Here is a 17,470-nt window from a genome sequence, read left to right on the forward strand (position 1 = left end):
CAGGCATTTAGAACTTGACCTGTTCAGCTTTTATTTGTACTTTATCTATTTTTCAGACTCCACAATCATAAAGTAGCCAGGAAAACCAGCAATTTTGAAGAAAGTCAAGAAAATTACTGAAGGTCAAGAAATTAAGCCTAGTGGACAATTCACCTAGCACAAGAAGCATGGTGGACTATAAAGACATTGGTCACTGAAGTTATGTATACATGCAGAAAAGAGAGACAGAAAGCGTATATTAAATAAAAGAGAAAACCAAGATTGTTTTGAAATTACCTCTCTTGCTGAAGATTTGAGGAGCTTTGCCACTTCAATTTTCTGATTCTGTTTTGACACATTTATTTTTTAAATGAATGGCCCATAGGGACCTCCATTTTTGGCAGATTAAGTTACTAGCTTCCAATATAAAATAACCCGAAATCCAGGAATCAATGAAGTCATGCTGTAAATTGTGTTCATGTCCATAGAGAAGCAGAATAAGTTTACAATAGTGGAGAACACCAGATTTAAAATCAGATGGCCTCAACTGGAATTCTGGCTTTGCCCCTTACTCTCTATGGGATCGTGGGAAAAGCATTCAAATTTTCATTTTTTTTCTTATATAACATGGGAATAATATAATTTGTAGGATTATATTTTACAAGTTAATAAGTTAGTATTTCTTATAAACTAGAAAGTAAATTTACAGTTACAAATTTTGTAGAATGGAAGGACAATATATGGAATAAAATTTTTAGTCTTCTACAAAGATAATAAACACAAAAATCACATTATACAGCCTAACCTTCAGAAGCTTTGGAATCCCTTTCTCTGGAGGTCACCAGACATATTATAAATCACCATCTGTTTGCAATGGTTCAATGCAGAAAATCTAGAAGCAAAAACAAAAACAAGCTAAGTTTTCAGACTCCTTTTCAGCGTTGTATCTTTTATATGTTGAGTAGCATAAAGGTATTTATATTTTTTCTCTTTGAAGATAGTTATCGTTAAAGGCTATGAATTAACAGGATTTTCTTGGTGGAAATAATTTCTAACATTGCATATTTTTATTTTAAGTTGTTTTCAACATCTAAATTTCACATAAACACAAACACTGGTAGTATTCCCAAAATGCTAAACTCTTTAGATTACTAGATAAAATGCATAATGAATTAAATATATCTTTGCTTCCAAAAACTTAGGATGGACAGACTTAGTCCCTTTGTGATTATAAGCCAGAGCTGTGAATTAGCCAAAGGGTTTCCCTGGCCATCATTCTGGATATAGAACTTCAGTGAAATTTCAGTAATACAACAATGGAAACAAATCTGACCAAGTATCCAACAGAGTAACATTAGAACCGACAACTGCCCGAGTTGCAAGCTATAACTCTACATAGCTCTGTTTTCCAGAATACAAAACTTATATATTTGGTGTCGTGGTAGAGAAACAGACACCCCTACCTTATCCATCATTATTATTTATCAGAATGGATATAAATGTGTCCAAATGTCTTAGCTTGAGACAAGGTCCCAGTAATCCCAGTTATTTCGTGGGCATTATTTTATTATTTCTTTTCCCTTAAAGGTTGCCACATCTCAACTGCCCTGATGCTGCCACTGCACCATTTGTGCTATCATACTGTTGCTTTTATTGACACCTTTTTTTTGTGTGTCAGTTCCAAAACTGGTGTGGCACCATGAGCCCTGATTAGACATACACCTTACCTCTCCTTAACAGGATGGCAAAGGTGCTCTATCCAACTGTCTCAGAACCCCATGCTATGGCTGTGTCTTTCCTGGACTCTGGGTATCTTTCTGTTTGGGACAGCTAATTAAGCTCTCTAGTAAAGCTATTGTCTCATACTTTTGCATAACTTTGTGTCCTAGCAAGGTAAACATCTTTGGGAAAATAACTCACAGATTTTAAATTCTTTTTTCATACTTCATCCTCTGAGGGATAATGGTGGGGTTCAGTTGATTTTAGTCTCCAACATGGATTGAGGTACATTGTCAAGACTTAACTCCGTCATCCCAAACCATTCTTGTGTCTCCTTTCTGACAGGGTAATTCTCTTTACATGTGTATCTATTTACCCTAAACATATACAGTTTGGAATTCTACGTTTGTACTATTCCTACTTGTCTGCCACCAACATATAATATCTAATCTACCAGACTCCCCGTTCCTTCTCAGGAAAATTTCTGCACAACCCCTCAGGGAGGAAAGTACTTAATGAATTATGAGTTATTATTTTCTGTACTAGTTTATAAATCACTTTAAAATAATACAAATAAACATTATATAATTTCATTAATCAATTTAAGTTGATAGATATTAATTTAATACTTATGAAGTACCTGTTACTAATACAGAAATATAAAACTAAAAATGGACATTTTTCATAATATTATTTTATAAAATAAATGAGCCTATCATCCTGAATAAAATTTCCAGTTAATGGGATGATAGTTCACAGTGGATGCTCTTTCTCATCCTTACCCCACAGCACATCAATCTAGCAGGAGGCATGCTACGACTGATATTTCCAGGTCTCAGCTGACACTGCCAGTGGTTAGAAGCCCCTTATCTGGCATTTGCAATCACAATGTGATAAAGTCTTGGAGTTTCACCAAATCTTTTACCAAAATTTTGAACAAAGGATTAATTGACTAAATCCCTTCCAATGTGTTTCTCCTGCCCCAGGATGGTAACAAGCAGTGAAATGGGGTAAGAGGCAGAAAAAAGTTAAGTGTCTGAGTAATCCACTGTTGGACAATCAGTCTCCATATTGTATCAGATGGGGATGTGGTAATGCACTTTTATTGATTTCCCAGTTCTGTAGCTCCACTTATTGAAAGAATAGCTTCTATTATTGGATTTGACAATCCTCCTTTTCTCTTTTCTTGCCAAAATATTCATGCAATTTCAAAATGGGAAAGTCTTGAGTAACATTCACTTCAGAATAGAAGACTCATTTAGTTTTTGCTTTTGTTTTCTGATTGCTTTAACAAGTAACAATTATCTCCTGTGCCTATTCTACATTATTTCTTTAACATTTCTCATTACAGTCTAAAATATTTGGCCTTGTCCTGATAGTGATGGCTATACCAAATAGTCTCATTCATTTAGGATTATAACACTATAAATAAAGTGTATGGCTTTCTTTTTCTGACTAGAATAAATATTTATTAATCAAATTAGTATATAACAGTTGAGAATTTTGGAAATTAGATGCTGCAAAATATTTTTTAGCAGTATGCCCTTTCTGTCCTCATGGTCTCTGGTATAGGAAATCATGACTGTTTCAATATGTTTGCTTCTGATACCATGTTTCAATGTCATTTCCAATGAACAAAGGAATCACTGTACTAGGAAAATTGGTTACATTATTTAAGGAATGAGACAATTATTGACTTTTCCACAAAAGTATAAAATTAAGTTTCTGTTAACAATTTACGAACAAGTGCACACACACACACACACACACACACACACACACACACACACACACACACAAAGCCACCAAAGTTTTTACTCAAACACAGAACAAATTAATCCAGATCTTTGAGAGCAAGGAGCTCATGGTGAACTTCATTATAAAAGTCACATTATTCTGACATAAAATAGAACCTGACATTTGGCCTAATTATACTTTTCAAGTCTTTAATATTCTGCTTATCATTATGGATATTTAAATAAAGAAAACTCTTCTGATACCTTTTGCCCTTTTTCTGTTTCATAGTCTTCTTTGAATTAAAAAGGAAATTAAGGTTTTCTCAACTAGAAGTTTCAATAGATAAATGAATAATATATTTAAAAATAATGCTAAAACTTCCCCCTAATAATTTAAAACAAGGGTGTATTTTATATTAAGTAAATCATCTATTGCTTTCTCAAATATCTTCTGAAAAGAATAGAGTCAGAAATGCTTTATTATGATTCTAGGCAACTTTGAACTTTGACTTATTCAATCTGAGTCATCTCTAAAACTTTTAGGGATTTTTTCATCATTTTGCTATATATCCTTTAGTATTACTTTAATGAATTGGCACAAATCAAAGAGTAGAGTGCTTTCTAGTGATTCATCTCATTGGACTTAGTTAAGTCCCTAGGGACATGCTACATTTCAGACTGTCAGTTTGATTTATATAGAAGAACATAGAGTCATTTACTTAAGTGTTGCATTAACTAGACAGCCAAACCAGATCAATGATTTTGGCATTGTAGAATTCTACAATACTCCTAAATTTGAAAAAAAAATTAGAATTATTGAAATGAAATTTATTTTTCTTTCTCTTTTTCAGATTTCATTTCTTTAATTTTAAATTCAGGGGTACATGTTGAAGTTTGTTACATAGTTTCATGGGGATTTGTTGTACAGATTATTTCATCACCCAGGTATAAACCTAGTACCCGTTAGTTATGTTTATATTTCCCACCTCATGCTTTTATTATGTACCAGGGCAATATTCTATAACATTTGTAATCTTAATACATTTTTATACAAACATTAATAGTTAATATATAGAAAAATTAATTAATGAGACTGCTTAGGTAATTGAATCACAGCACATTTTCCTTAAACAAGATGAAATTATTAAGGTGAATAGAAAGTTATTAAATATTGATGGAATCAACTAAAGTAAGAAAAAGGAGTGATTTTACTTCAGGGGTATAAACTAAATATAATTAGTTATATTTGCCTACATTCTCTATAATTGAGCATTTATTAGTTTTAATATGTAGACACAATAGATTAGGTTTGGTATATGCTTTGCTTCATTCTACTTTAAGGTAAAAATTTAATTCTTGCAATGGGGAACTCACCTATTATTATGAGTTAACTATTTAGTTCTCTATTGCATGTGCCCACACCAATCATTAATTATTGGTTATATTTTTTATGATTTATAACTTAACCTTTCTTATAAAAATTGGAACTTAAACTCATCATATGCAAGGTCTAAATAGTACCCTCTCCTACATCAGAAGCGATTTCTCCTACTTTCATTGTTTGTTTCATATACCCTTGTGCTCTCACTCTCTAAGGCCTGAAAGCTGAAAATCATTGGCCTTTTCTCCCTCAGAACATTAAATGTTTCTAGGATTTACCAAATTCATCTCTAATGCATCTTTCCAAGCATTTCCTTCACCAAGTACTCTATTTTAATTGTTTCTTCTTCTTTGTTTTAGTTTCTCTTATTTTTGACTACATAATTATTTCTCCAAATTAGTATCCACAACATTGATTTCTCCTTGCTTAATCAATTGTATATTAAGCTGTCATATTTCTGGATCATAATTTTGATAAATTAATATTCAATTCAATTGGGCTTTTCTTAACAGTTCTACATTTACATAGCTTAATATCTCTTATCCAAAACACAGTACTTGCACATAGTAGACTAATCAATAAATATACCTAAAATGAATTAATGGTGGATTAAAATACTTGTCCATGGTAATAAATTATACCCTAGTATAGAAATAAACATAGTAAAGATAAAATTATACAAATGCCAATATTATATAACTCCCTGATGCCTTATTCTTTTGGTTTTTGTTTTCTGTTACATGAGTCCACATCAAAAATTATCATTCAATTATTCATGTTCTTCAAATCTCAGATTAAATATTACCTTCTCCTTGATGGCTTCTCTGATTGCTGCAGGCAAAGCCACACTTTGCACTCTTGTGCCTTTTTTACCAGGCATGTTATCACAGTCCTCCTTGAATAATTAATTAGATAAGCTAAGTGTCCTACTTCCACTAGTTCTATATATAGTCCTGACCACAATAATTCCTGGATTCTGCTTCTGAACATTCATCCCACTATCACATAAGTGAGATCATTCCTGCCAAACCACTCCTCCTCCATATGTATTTCTAGATATCCCCAAGGTGTGTGTCTCAGACCTTCTGAATCTAGTTCATTTCTATTCCCAGACAGTAGTCACCATGATCTTCCTTTTCTGCTTCAGCTTACACATGTTACACTTGAAGAATCCCCACGGTGTATGATCATTTTAAGAATGACACTGCTTCTGCTCAGCAAAAGAAATTATCAACCAGGTAAACAGGCAACCTACAGAATGGGAGAAAATTTTTGCAACCTATCCATCTTACAAAGGGCTAATATCCAGAATCTACAAGGAACTTACACAAATTTACAAGAAAAAAATCAAATAACCTCATCAAAAAGTGGGCGAAGAATATGAACAGACACTTCTCTAAAGAAGATATTTATGCGGTCAACAAACATATGAAAAAAAGCTCATCATCACTGGTCATTAGAGAAAATGAAATCAGAACCACAGTGAGATACCATCTCATGCCAGTTAGAATGGCTATCATTAAAAAGTCTGGAAACAACAGATCCTGGTGAGGATGTGGAGAAATAGAAATGCTTTTACACTGTTGGTGGGAGTGTAAATTAGTTCAACCATTGCGGAAGACACTGTGGCGATTCCTCACTGCCATTTGACCCAGCAATCTCATTACTAGTTATATATCCAATGGATTATAAAACATTCTACTATAAAAACAAAAGCACACGTATTTTTATTGAAGCACTATTCACCATAGCAAAGACTCGGAACCAACCAAAATGCCCATCAATGATAGATTGGATAAAGAAAATGTGGCACGTATACACCATGGACTACTATGCAGCCATAAAAACAAATGAGTTCATGTCCTTTGCAGGGACGTGGATGAAATTGGAAACCATTATCTTCGGCAAACTAACACAGGAACAGAAAACCAAACTCCACATGTTCTCACTCATAAGTGGGAGTTGAACAATGAGAACACATGGACACAGGGAGGGGAAAATCACACACCGGTGCCTGTTTGGGGTTGGGGAAAAGGGGGGAGAGAGCATTAGGATAAATACCTAATGCATGCAGGGCTTAAAACCTAGATGATGGGTTGATAGATGCAGCAAACCACCATGGCACGTGTATACCTATGTAACAAAGCTGCACTTTCAGCACATGTACCCAGAACTTAAAGTAAAATAAAATAAAAGACAAGGAGAAAAAAAAAAAAAAGAATGACACTGCAGCTTCTCAAGGCTTTTAAGAGTTCTTGATCCTCAGAGATTAAGCGAGTGAAGGATCTGGAACAACAATGGCAAGAGTGATCTAGCCCTAATTCTGAGTCTTGCTTGCATCTGAGCTCTACTAATGCATTTCTGCCCAAGTGAAAAGCCTCTTGTGCAAATCACGCATTTATCTTCCAGCTGTAACTCACCCACACCAACAGAACACTTACACTCACAGAAGTGAGATCAGCTCATCTTTTCTAGACCAGATTATTTTCCAGGGCAAATATCCCGCGGTCTGCAACCTGTCAGGGTACATGCTATCTTCCAGAGAAACCCAGAGCTGCTTAAAGCCTGATATGTGGCCCACAGAAACTTAGTTTGTCCTTATTTTCTCTCTAGAAGATGAGGTTCTCATCTATACCTTCCTCAATGTCAGTTTCCTTCAGGATATTTTTCATGTTTGCTTCACCACTCAGTTGTAAGTAGAGAGTGTAATTAATTAGTCTGCCTTCCATTTCTTCTTATCTCAATCAATTCTTCCACAAAAGGCTGTATGAGAGTGGATGACTAATATTTGTAATAGCAGTTTGACTTTATAATTTCTTCATTTCACACTCTTTCTGCATCATTCATTCTGCCCAGCCTTAGACCCCTCCCATTGTCTTCATAATTTTACCAATAGGTTTTGTGTCTTGCATTATTCCCCAATAGATGATATCTTCACCATGGATAGTCTTATCATTACTCAATACTTAAAAGGTAAACATCTCTTTCTTCTCTCCCTGACTCCTCAGAGCTTTTGTGAATGCTTTCTCTTGCCAGAAACACCCTTCCTCCTTCCTCCACTCAACTCAGAACCTGTTAACCCTTGGCCTTCATCAAGTCCCATCTTCTCTCTGTTCCCTCTCTAAAAGTTTCTAGGTGATTTTAATTTGCTTACCAATATGACTGTAGTTTTATTCAATATTAAAAAGAAAGAGCAACTCTGTGGCAAGGTTCGTGTTTTATGCTTCTTTCATATTGATTGTGACTTACTAAGTGATGGTAAGTACTCAATCACCTGAATTTACTCAATCTTTTATTAACTGACACATAAGGTAGTCTGATCCCTGATCCTGTTACAAAACAAAACAAAACAACAACAACAAAAAAAACAACTCTGTTTCCAAATAAGCTCACACTCTGAGGTATTAAAGGTAGAGACTTTAACATATCTCTTTTGAGGGACACAATTCAATTTAGGTCACTTATAAAGCAATGGAACTGATTTTCCAATGGAATGTATAAGGCTCTAAAGTTAATACCAGTAAAAGAGCTCTAAGATATTAAACTCTTTCCGCAGTAGATATAAAGGCTGTCATCCTGCAAATGGGCTACAGTGATGGAAACAGGATTTTTTCGGGGATGAACAAGTTCACATTTTATAGAAACTTCCTGAGACATAGGAAATTTGTTCTATACTTTACTCGTCCCTTTGCTTTAGAAAGAACGCACATACAGTAAATGATTATTTAAATAATATGTCTTCTGTTGAATATTGACTCTCTTTCTCATATGTCGTTCAGGGCTTGAGATGGAATCATATTGAAGCTTTGAAGCCTTCTGCCAGAAATTACTTCATGTAAAGTGTAGGAGACACCACACAAGAGGTTACTATGAGGTGACAGGCTCAAATGATAAGATCCTCATACTAAGAATAAATGAATAATGTCTATGCTGCTTTCATTACTTTTGTTCCCTGTAACAAAGATAAAGTTAATTATTTGGAGATAGCAAAGAAGTCTGTTTATTGAAAGTGACATGCTAGATGCAATTCTGGATTGCAGTATATTGTAATATTAAAGATCAAGGAACTTTTAATAGGAATCAAATATAATTTTTAATTGAGCCCATTTATTGCACATGTGAGCTGTATTGAAAGTTCTCCCAAATCAAAAACAGTCAGTAATCATAATTGCAATTAAAAGGTGAATCTAATAAGCTGAATCTTTTTTGCTTAGATTCTCTTTAAATCAAACAATTCTAAATTACTTTTACTAAAAGCTCAAAATTGATTTAATGTTAACTATATCCTTTATTCATAAATTTGTCCTCTTTCTTTTTGAGCTCTAGTTGATTTCACATACTCTCTCTTCACTAAAAAGAGTTTATTGATACACTGTGTCTACATGATGCCATGACATCTGAATGAAAGATTTGATATTTGCTATCCAGATGCTCTGCCTTCTTCACTCCATCTGGATATTTGGCCTTGTACTTACAAACCATCTGGGTTTGTTACTATACTTTCCACTTTTCAACCAGATGTTTTGGCATTGTGTGGACAAAGCATGTGGCATTATCTATAAAATGTAATTATATAAAAATAAATAACACTATGTAAGCAATTAAAGGAAAAACATTTTCCCATCTAAAAATCTCAACAATATTTTCTCAGTAATATCATCATAGCAGGATATATTTTTCTTGCTATATTTTAACACATTAAATTCATATGTGAACAAAAAAGGAAAATTATATAAATGATATATGATTTGCATACTGTGTATACAAATATGTATAAAATGATTTATCAAATTCAAAGGAAATTTCTAATATTTTAATAATTTGTAATAGAAAATATATGTGATTTAAGATATTTTTAATTTTTAGTAATAATTAGCTTACTAACTGTAATTATGATAACCTATGAAAATCTGAGTTTAGAAGCAATATTTTCAAAATCTTTTAAATTAAACTCATAATAAGAAAAGTTATCTTAAGTCATATTTTCAACAAAAATCTGTTTTAAAATCATTCGAATACCAATAAATATTTTAATAATCATCTGATCAGATCTTCAATACAGATATTTATCTTCATGATTTTAGTACACATGTACCTGTACATCTGGTATCATTGTTCTGGGAAAAAGATAAACAAACAAGAAAGATACTACTCCAGATGACTATGGGAACTAATGGCTTTAATTAAATTTGCTTCAAAAGTCTTTATATTGTTTAATATATGGAGATTATATACTATATAATAAGTCAACATTCCCAAAAAAAGGAGAAGACTAAAGGCAACTGATCAAAATGTAATAAATATTCCCCAGAAGTTCCTGTGGCCATTTTTAAATTCTGTGTAAGTAAAATGAGAGCGTGTAATCTGAGTTTATGGTAGATTTTGACCAAAACTTCTCAAATATGTCATCTGAGAATCTCACTCAACTGGCTCAGTTTATCTCAATTGTAATGGGCTTAGCTCTGGGCCCAAAATTTAGGGCAGGGATGATGAGAAACTGTAAGAGAGATATTGTTCAAGATAGGAATAGACTAGAAACACTGACACATAAAATATTTCTGGCAGAATATATTTACCTTAAAAATGACAAGGTTTGGGGGTCAAAAGGAGAAGAGGAGAAATGAGAAAAGTTCTTCAGATATTTTAGGGTTATAAGAATGTAAAGGAATTACGAGTATTTATGTTTCTAAGGGCAAAATTAGAATGATAATCCAAAGAAAGTTTTGCTTCAATTCAATGGAAGCGTCACTTTCCTTGTGGAAGTGACTTTCCTATCACTGGAGAATTCATGTGGAGAATTCAAGTATAAGTTAGGAACTTGATTAGATGGCTACTAGGTTCTTGTCAACAAATGTTTAATGTCTCAGTGTCTAGAACACTGCCTGACACATAATAGATGGCTGACACATATGTAATAAGTAGCTACATGAATTCTAAAATTATATTTCAGATATCACCTCTCCTAATTAAGACAGGCAGATTTATCATGTTCATTGTACAGCCATCTGCACCCTCCAGGCCACTTCATTTCATTGAACATAATGTGAAACATACCTTCTGGACTGTACAAGCAGTAGGCCTTGTCAGAACCTAATTATCTAGAAATGTCCAGGTGGTATGATTTTATGTGGTGGTAAAATCTTGAAGTTAGTGTGTAAGCCAAAAGCAAGTAAATTCACAACTAGCTAAGAAAATCTACCAGATTAAAGACCAAAGTATTGTGTCTTAAAACCTCCAACAAAGAGAGTTTTCCCCTAGCACCTAAACAATTTGTTCAGTTGAGTAAGAGGTGAAGTAGCTGACTTTCATATAGTGGATATTCTGAAATCAAGATACACATATTTTCAACTTTACATATTACTCGGTTCAGCAAAATGTTCACTGTCTAGGAAGGCCATGAAAATAGAGACTGGCAAGATATAGTTAAGCACCATGCATCCTACCCTACCTTAAACATTCAGAACAGATTCACTTCGAGTGAGAATGACTGCATTTTATAAATGTGAATTGCTATTTCTCTATCTCCTGAGCGTATATAGTTGATTTTGTGTAAGTTAAGTATATAAAACTTGGCTCTATTTGATCAGCTTTCAAAAATGCAGTCACCTCAAAGCTACTTTCAACAACTATCCATGTTTCTCCAGTCCCAAGCTTCAATAACTCCACACTCCCATAGTCATATTCCTTCCCTAGTGCCAACAGGATATCAAAATATAAATAGAGTGGTCTGATTTGAAAAAGTTTTGTAGACCTTATTGAAAATCAATTCCTACCAGCCTCAATGACAAAATTTTTCCATGTCTCAGTCATAACAATTAGCTTTTTCAAGAGATATTTCCAAAACTCCCTTTCTATTGAAACATTACTTATGATTTCTTCAACTTTATACAATCCTTTCTCATAATTATAAGAACTCACATCCCATAATAAATAGTAAGGCTATTATAGAAGGAGGTGCATAGGGTGAGCTTTCCCTATTTGTCCATGAGGTCTCATCCAGAGTGCTTCATTTTATTTTTTTGATGTGCTAAAATATTTGGCACTAGCAATCATCCCTTAAAAGGTCACCATCTGGAAGAGCATCCTCCCTACATTTTGCCCTGGGATATAATCCTAAAAGCAATGTGAGTCCTTCCTACATGCAACATCAAAACATCAAAGGAATGGCAAGCAGTAAACTTACATAGATTTTACATTGCATAAAGGAGGTAAAGATTTCAGTCCTAAGTAACTATTTTCCATCTGAAAGAGAGGAGTACAAAATATTCTAAGATAAAAGCAAATATACTGGGCAGTACTACAAATAAGAAAAGGCTCTATCCAGATGGGCAAATTGCCCTATACAGAGAGAAGGAATGCGATTGATTCACTGAGGCAGAAGTGAGATTTTCATGGCATAGCTTTGCTCTTCAAACGGGAAGGCAGATAGTAAAATACCCTAGTCTCTTTTGAGTACTTATTAAGCTTGACCATTCATTTATTTATTCAACTAATATTTATGAAATCCCTACTACATGCCAGGTACTGTGTAAGCACTGAAAACCCAGCAGCAAATAAGATAGACTTGGTCCTAATTTACAATGGGCTAGAATGGTTCTAAGACCTGATGGACTGCACGCATTGGACCAGCTAGCGGCACACCCAGGAGACAGAGTCTACATTTTACTTAGGCACCAGGACTTAATTTATAAGACATTACTGCTGTTGCTTTTGGACAAACACTTTGTCTTGCTCTAGAGAAATCCCAAGAAAAGTGTGGATAATGAAAGTGAACATCCCAAGAATAGGCTTAGGTTGACATGCAAATATGGTTACCGGTGATGGATCTAATACAGATTCTGCCTGAGTTTATTAGTACAGTGCTGTTCTTTAGCATTTTCTCAATTGAAGCATACACACTCAGTTTACATACAATTTTCAAAATAACCATTCCCATCACTCATGAGGAGAAAATTATCAAATATTTTTAAAACTGTGTATTCAGTTTTATTAATTTTAACTGAAACTTAATGTGCTTTTTTGATATAGGAGTTAAAATTTATGCTAACAAGTTTGCCACATGAGGTTAGACATGGTGGCCTTAATGGAGGCAGAGATGATGATGTCAGCAGAACCAGTGGGACAAATGCAAATTGCTTTTCCTGAGGCCATCTAAATTATTGCTTGATTTGTACAGAATTCTTCTTTCGTGCTATATGTTCTAGCTTTAAACTGAGTTTCCTGTTAATTCAAACTAGGGGGAGATCTTAGGTTGTACAGATATCATAGAAGCTTATAGCTTAACTGGAAGCTGAGCATTTGGATATTGTATTTTGAGAGAAGTGGTGCCCTTCTGACATGGGAAACTAAGATAGAACGTTCAACACTAAAGCAATGATGGGAAAAGTAGAAAGTATGCATCTCCACAAGAACACTAGTCCACAGCTGGGAAGAAGTAAATATTACCAGAATTATAGTGACTTTCTGAAAAATATGACATTATCACAATACTGAAGACTTAAGAAGAAAGGAACAATGTTTATAGAGAGCTCTTCTACACTGCTGCAAGGATTGTTGAAACTTATTTTTTTTTTTTTTTTTTTGTCTTCCAAACAGACAGTTTTCTGGGAGAGGAAATAACAAAATTATTGGCTTCAAAATAAAAGGTAACTGCCACAAGAAATTTGCGCCCCCATTCTGGTTTCCCTTCCCTTGACACTTTTTTTAGATACTTTTGAAACGCCTAAAATGGTGTCTGATCTGTGCAATCCTCTTCAGTTTTTCATTTAATAAATATTTTTTAAAAATATAATATATTTCTACACAATGTCAGGCACACAGGTTTTAAGCAAACAATAAAGCTGAGCCCTGTGCAGTGATTGTCCCAAACCTACTTGTGGAGTGAATGCTGTTTGGGTCTCCTACTGCTTTCTGTAACTGGGTGATATTAATAGTCACCTAACAGTGTTGCTTTTTAAATCATTTCCTCCCATTGATCAAGTTCTAAGGTAATAGTGAGTGCTTGTGTAGTTATCTTATGCTACTGTAGCAATTCTGTGAGAGATGATTTTGATTTTCAATGTCTATTTCATTTAATTTTAAGTTATGCTTTTCCCTTAAAGAGGAACATAAGTATACGCAAGATGAAAATAAAGAGAAGGAAGGAACTAAATAAAAAAGCTTTTCTTCAGTGTCATATTTAAAGCAGTTTATTTTAAATTTAAGTACAAATTAATGTTTTCGTCTGTTAAATGGGGGTAATAATACTTATCACAGATACCTACCATAAAAGTAGGTATGAGGGAACATTATGGTAATATATACTGGGTTACTTGGAAAGCTGTAAAACATTATAGAAAACTATAGAATTACTCTTCCTCATTTGAAATGCCATAGGAACAATCAAATGCATGTCAAAAGGTGACAGGAATCACCAGGCTCTTTTAACCTCTTTCCTTTTAATTCTGACTCTTCCTGCTTTGCCTGTCTCCCATTCCTATCCTGTAATTCTCTATATAGTAATTCCATCTTCAACCCTTAGATCTCAGTTGAGGTTGTCCTCTTCCCTCGGAAGCCCCTCTCTGACCGCCTGACTTTGATACAGGAAGCACATTGTCATGCATTCCAAGGCTCCCTAGGCCAGCGCTGTCATAGTACGTGACGGTGATTTCATTACCACTTACTGTTCCTGGTCTCCAGCTAGAATAAAGTCGAATCTCATGTCTAGTTCATCGTTACCCTCCTGGTGCTTTGTACATGCTCACAATTGGTACTCAGTAGTTGTTCTATTATGTTGCTCTTATAATTTCCAAAAAGCCTTTATTTAGGAGTTATGAAAAAGTTTACTTCTGAATTTGCATTAAAAAGAGTTTGTAGGGTAGGTGGGAATAAAAATAGTGGAGGTTTTCTTACATTTAAAGAGCTTCTCATTGGAAGAAACCATCATTCTCCTCCATATCCTCCTCCTCTTCCTCCTTCTTGTCATTATCATCATTGATAACAAGCACATTTACTAAGTGCTGAATGTAGCATTTGGGAAAAATACCTAAGTTCAATACATTTCACATTTTCATGTTTGCTACAGAGAAACCTATCCAAAACAAAATAAGGATTTTGGTTAATCCTGAACTATTTACTATCTCCTGAAAGTCCTTGCAAATGCTGAGTAAAAAAACAAAACTCATGTAAATTATTGAGGAAAAATTATAATACACTATTTTACATGCTGTATGCATATTTTATTCTACACTGTGTTACTTTAAAGCCATTTCATAGAAATAGAAACATAGCTTTATCGTGTAGATTATTAACCTATATAACATGTGGTTTATTAATTTTATAATTACACTTACTCTGTGATTATTTGGAACATAAGATCTTTATATGGAAAACAAACTACTCAAAATTGCATTGGTTGTCCCTAAGTAAAGGTGAGCTTTACTTCAAATGTATGCATCTTTCCTTGGAAGGCACTGTATCAGGAAATAAGCCCCATAATTGTTGGTTTCTTTTCTTGACTCATTTTTGTCCTTCTAGCTGACTAATTAAAGGCAATTAGTAGTAATTTAAAGGATAGTCTAAAAATGAAGTGTGCTAGGATTGGGTTTTATTTATTTATTTTTTTATTGTTTTTGAGATGGAGTCTCCCTCTATTGCCCAGGCTGGAGTGCAGTGGCATGATTATGGCTCACTGCAACCTCTGCCTTCCAGGCTCTAGTAATCTTCCCATTTCAGCTTCCTGAGTAGCTTGGACTACAGGTGTGCATCACCACACCCAGATACACACACACAGGCACATACACACACATATATATGTGTGTGTGTATATTATATATTTTATATATATATATTTTATATATATACATATATTTTACATATATATATACACATATATATATATGATTTTTTATAGAGGCAAGGCTGTTGCTAAGGCTGGTCTCAAATGACTTGGCTCAAGCAATCCTCCCAGCTTGGCCTCCCAAAGTGCTGGGATTACAGCTGTGTGCCACTGTGCTCAACCACATTAGATTTTATAGGGGATTTTATGCCATGTGTAGTGGGTTGAATAGTATTTCCCCAAATCATGTCCACCAGAGCCTCAGAATGTGACTTTACTTGGAAATAAGAGTTTTGCAGACGTAAATAGTTAAGATGAAATCCTACTGCATTTGAGTAAGTCCTAACCAGAAAGAAAATGGCCAAATGAGAAGCAGGCAGAGATAGGAGCTGTGTTGTCACAGACCAGGGAATGCCTGGGGCCACCAGAAGCTGAAAGAGGCAAGGAATGATTCCTCTGTAGACCCTTCCAAGGGATCATGACCTTGTCAGCATTTTAGTTTCAGACTCCTAGGCTCTAGAACTATGAGAGAGTAGATTTATTTTAAGCCACTCAATTTGTGGTACTTTGTTATGGCAGCCCCCAGAAAACAAAATATACCATGCTAAAGAGTTGTATAGACATTGGCTATTGTCTGAAACAGTTATGAATATTTTTGGCTGAGAAAAAAACAAAAACTTTCAAAGTTTATTTAGAGAAAGTCTTAATCACCTGATCGTCAAATGGATGAAGTGATGACCTAGAAGCTAAACAGTGACAAGCATTAGAGAAGGCCAAATCAACTCTGTTGATTTTTTTAGTGTGTGATTCTATAGGATTTTATTACTTTTGTCACAGATGATGTATGAAACTAGAGAACTTTAAAGGCACTTGTATCATACACAGTTCTTTTAATCATGGAGGTTGCAGTAAGTCATGCCACTGAACTCCAGCCTGGGTGACAGAGGGAGACCCCATCTCAAAAACAATACAAAATAAAATAAAAGGCTATATAGGGTAAACATTCACAATTCAGAAAGTGAAGTTCATCTAGGGACTAAATAGAAACTCATTGAACTAATGGGAACAAAGTATACCAATCACAGAACACAGAATAACTTTGTTGATTTTTTAGTGTGTGATTCTATAGGATTTTATGACTTTGCTAACACACGCATTGTGAAACTAGGGCACTTTAAAGTCACTATATCACACACAGTTCTTTCAATCGTTCTTTATTTTGTCCACTTTTATTACAAATAATACTTTGAATGATTTATTTTCTAAGAGTTATTATTTTCCCTTTCTATGGTTATGTTGATATGAACACTTTGTGGTTGATCAAAAATGAACACATCGGGCCTTCTCTTCTAGGGCATCTTGCAGGAGCATCAGTTGATCTAGCGTTTCTTCTTTCTCTATCCCCGACCTCCAAAAGTCTGGCGTATTGTTTGGTGGTTTACAGAATGACTCCAAATACATTTTTGATTTCACTTGTGTGAATCGTGAGAATAAAACCAAGGGAGTCCACAGTGTGTTGATTCATGGTTACCTTGCTACAAGAAGAGCCAATAACAAATCCAACATGGACAATGTTTATTTTTGACTTTTCTCCAGTGACTAACACATTTGGCTTATTATGTATCAGGTGCTCAGTAAAGAAGAAAGAGACATTATAAAAAAAAGTGACCAGGCTGACTTTTATAAAGACAGATAAGTGATCTAGGTACTAATCATAGAGTTTTTACAATGATTACATATAGAAGAAGGGGTTTGAGTGACTTGTCAACATAATATCCTCACTATGTGTCTTTGCCTATTGACTGCCAGTTACAGGTTTGGAATTAGGGCTGAGCTTTG

The sequence above is a fragment of the Pongo abelii genome, chromosome 5, assembly GCF_028885655.2.
Source record: "Pongo abelii isolate AG06213 chromosome 5, NHGRI_mPonAbe1-v2.0_pri, whole genome shotgun sequence".
Taxonomy (NCBI): domain Eukaryota; kingdom Metazoa; phylum Chordata; class Mammalia; order Primates; family Hominidae; genus Pongo; species Pongo abelii.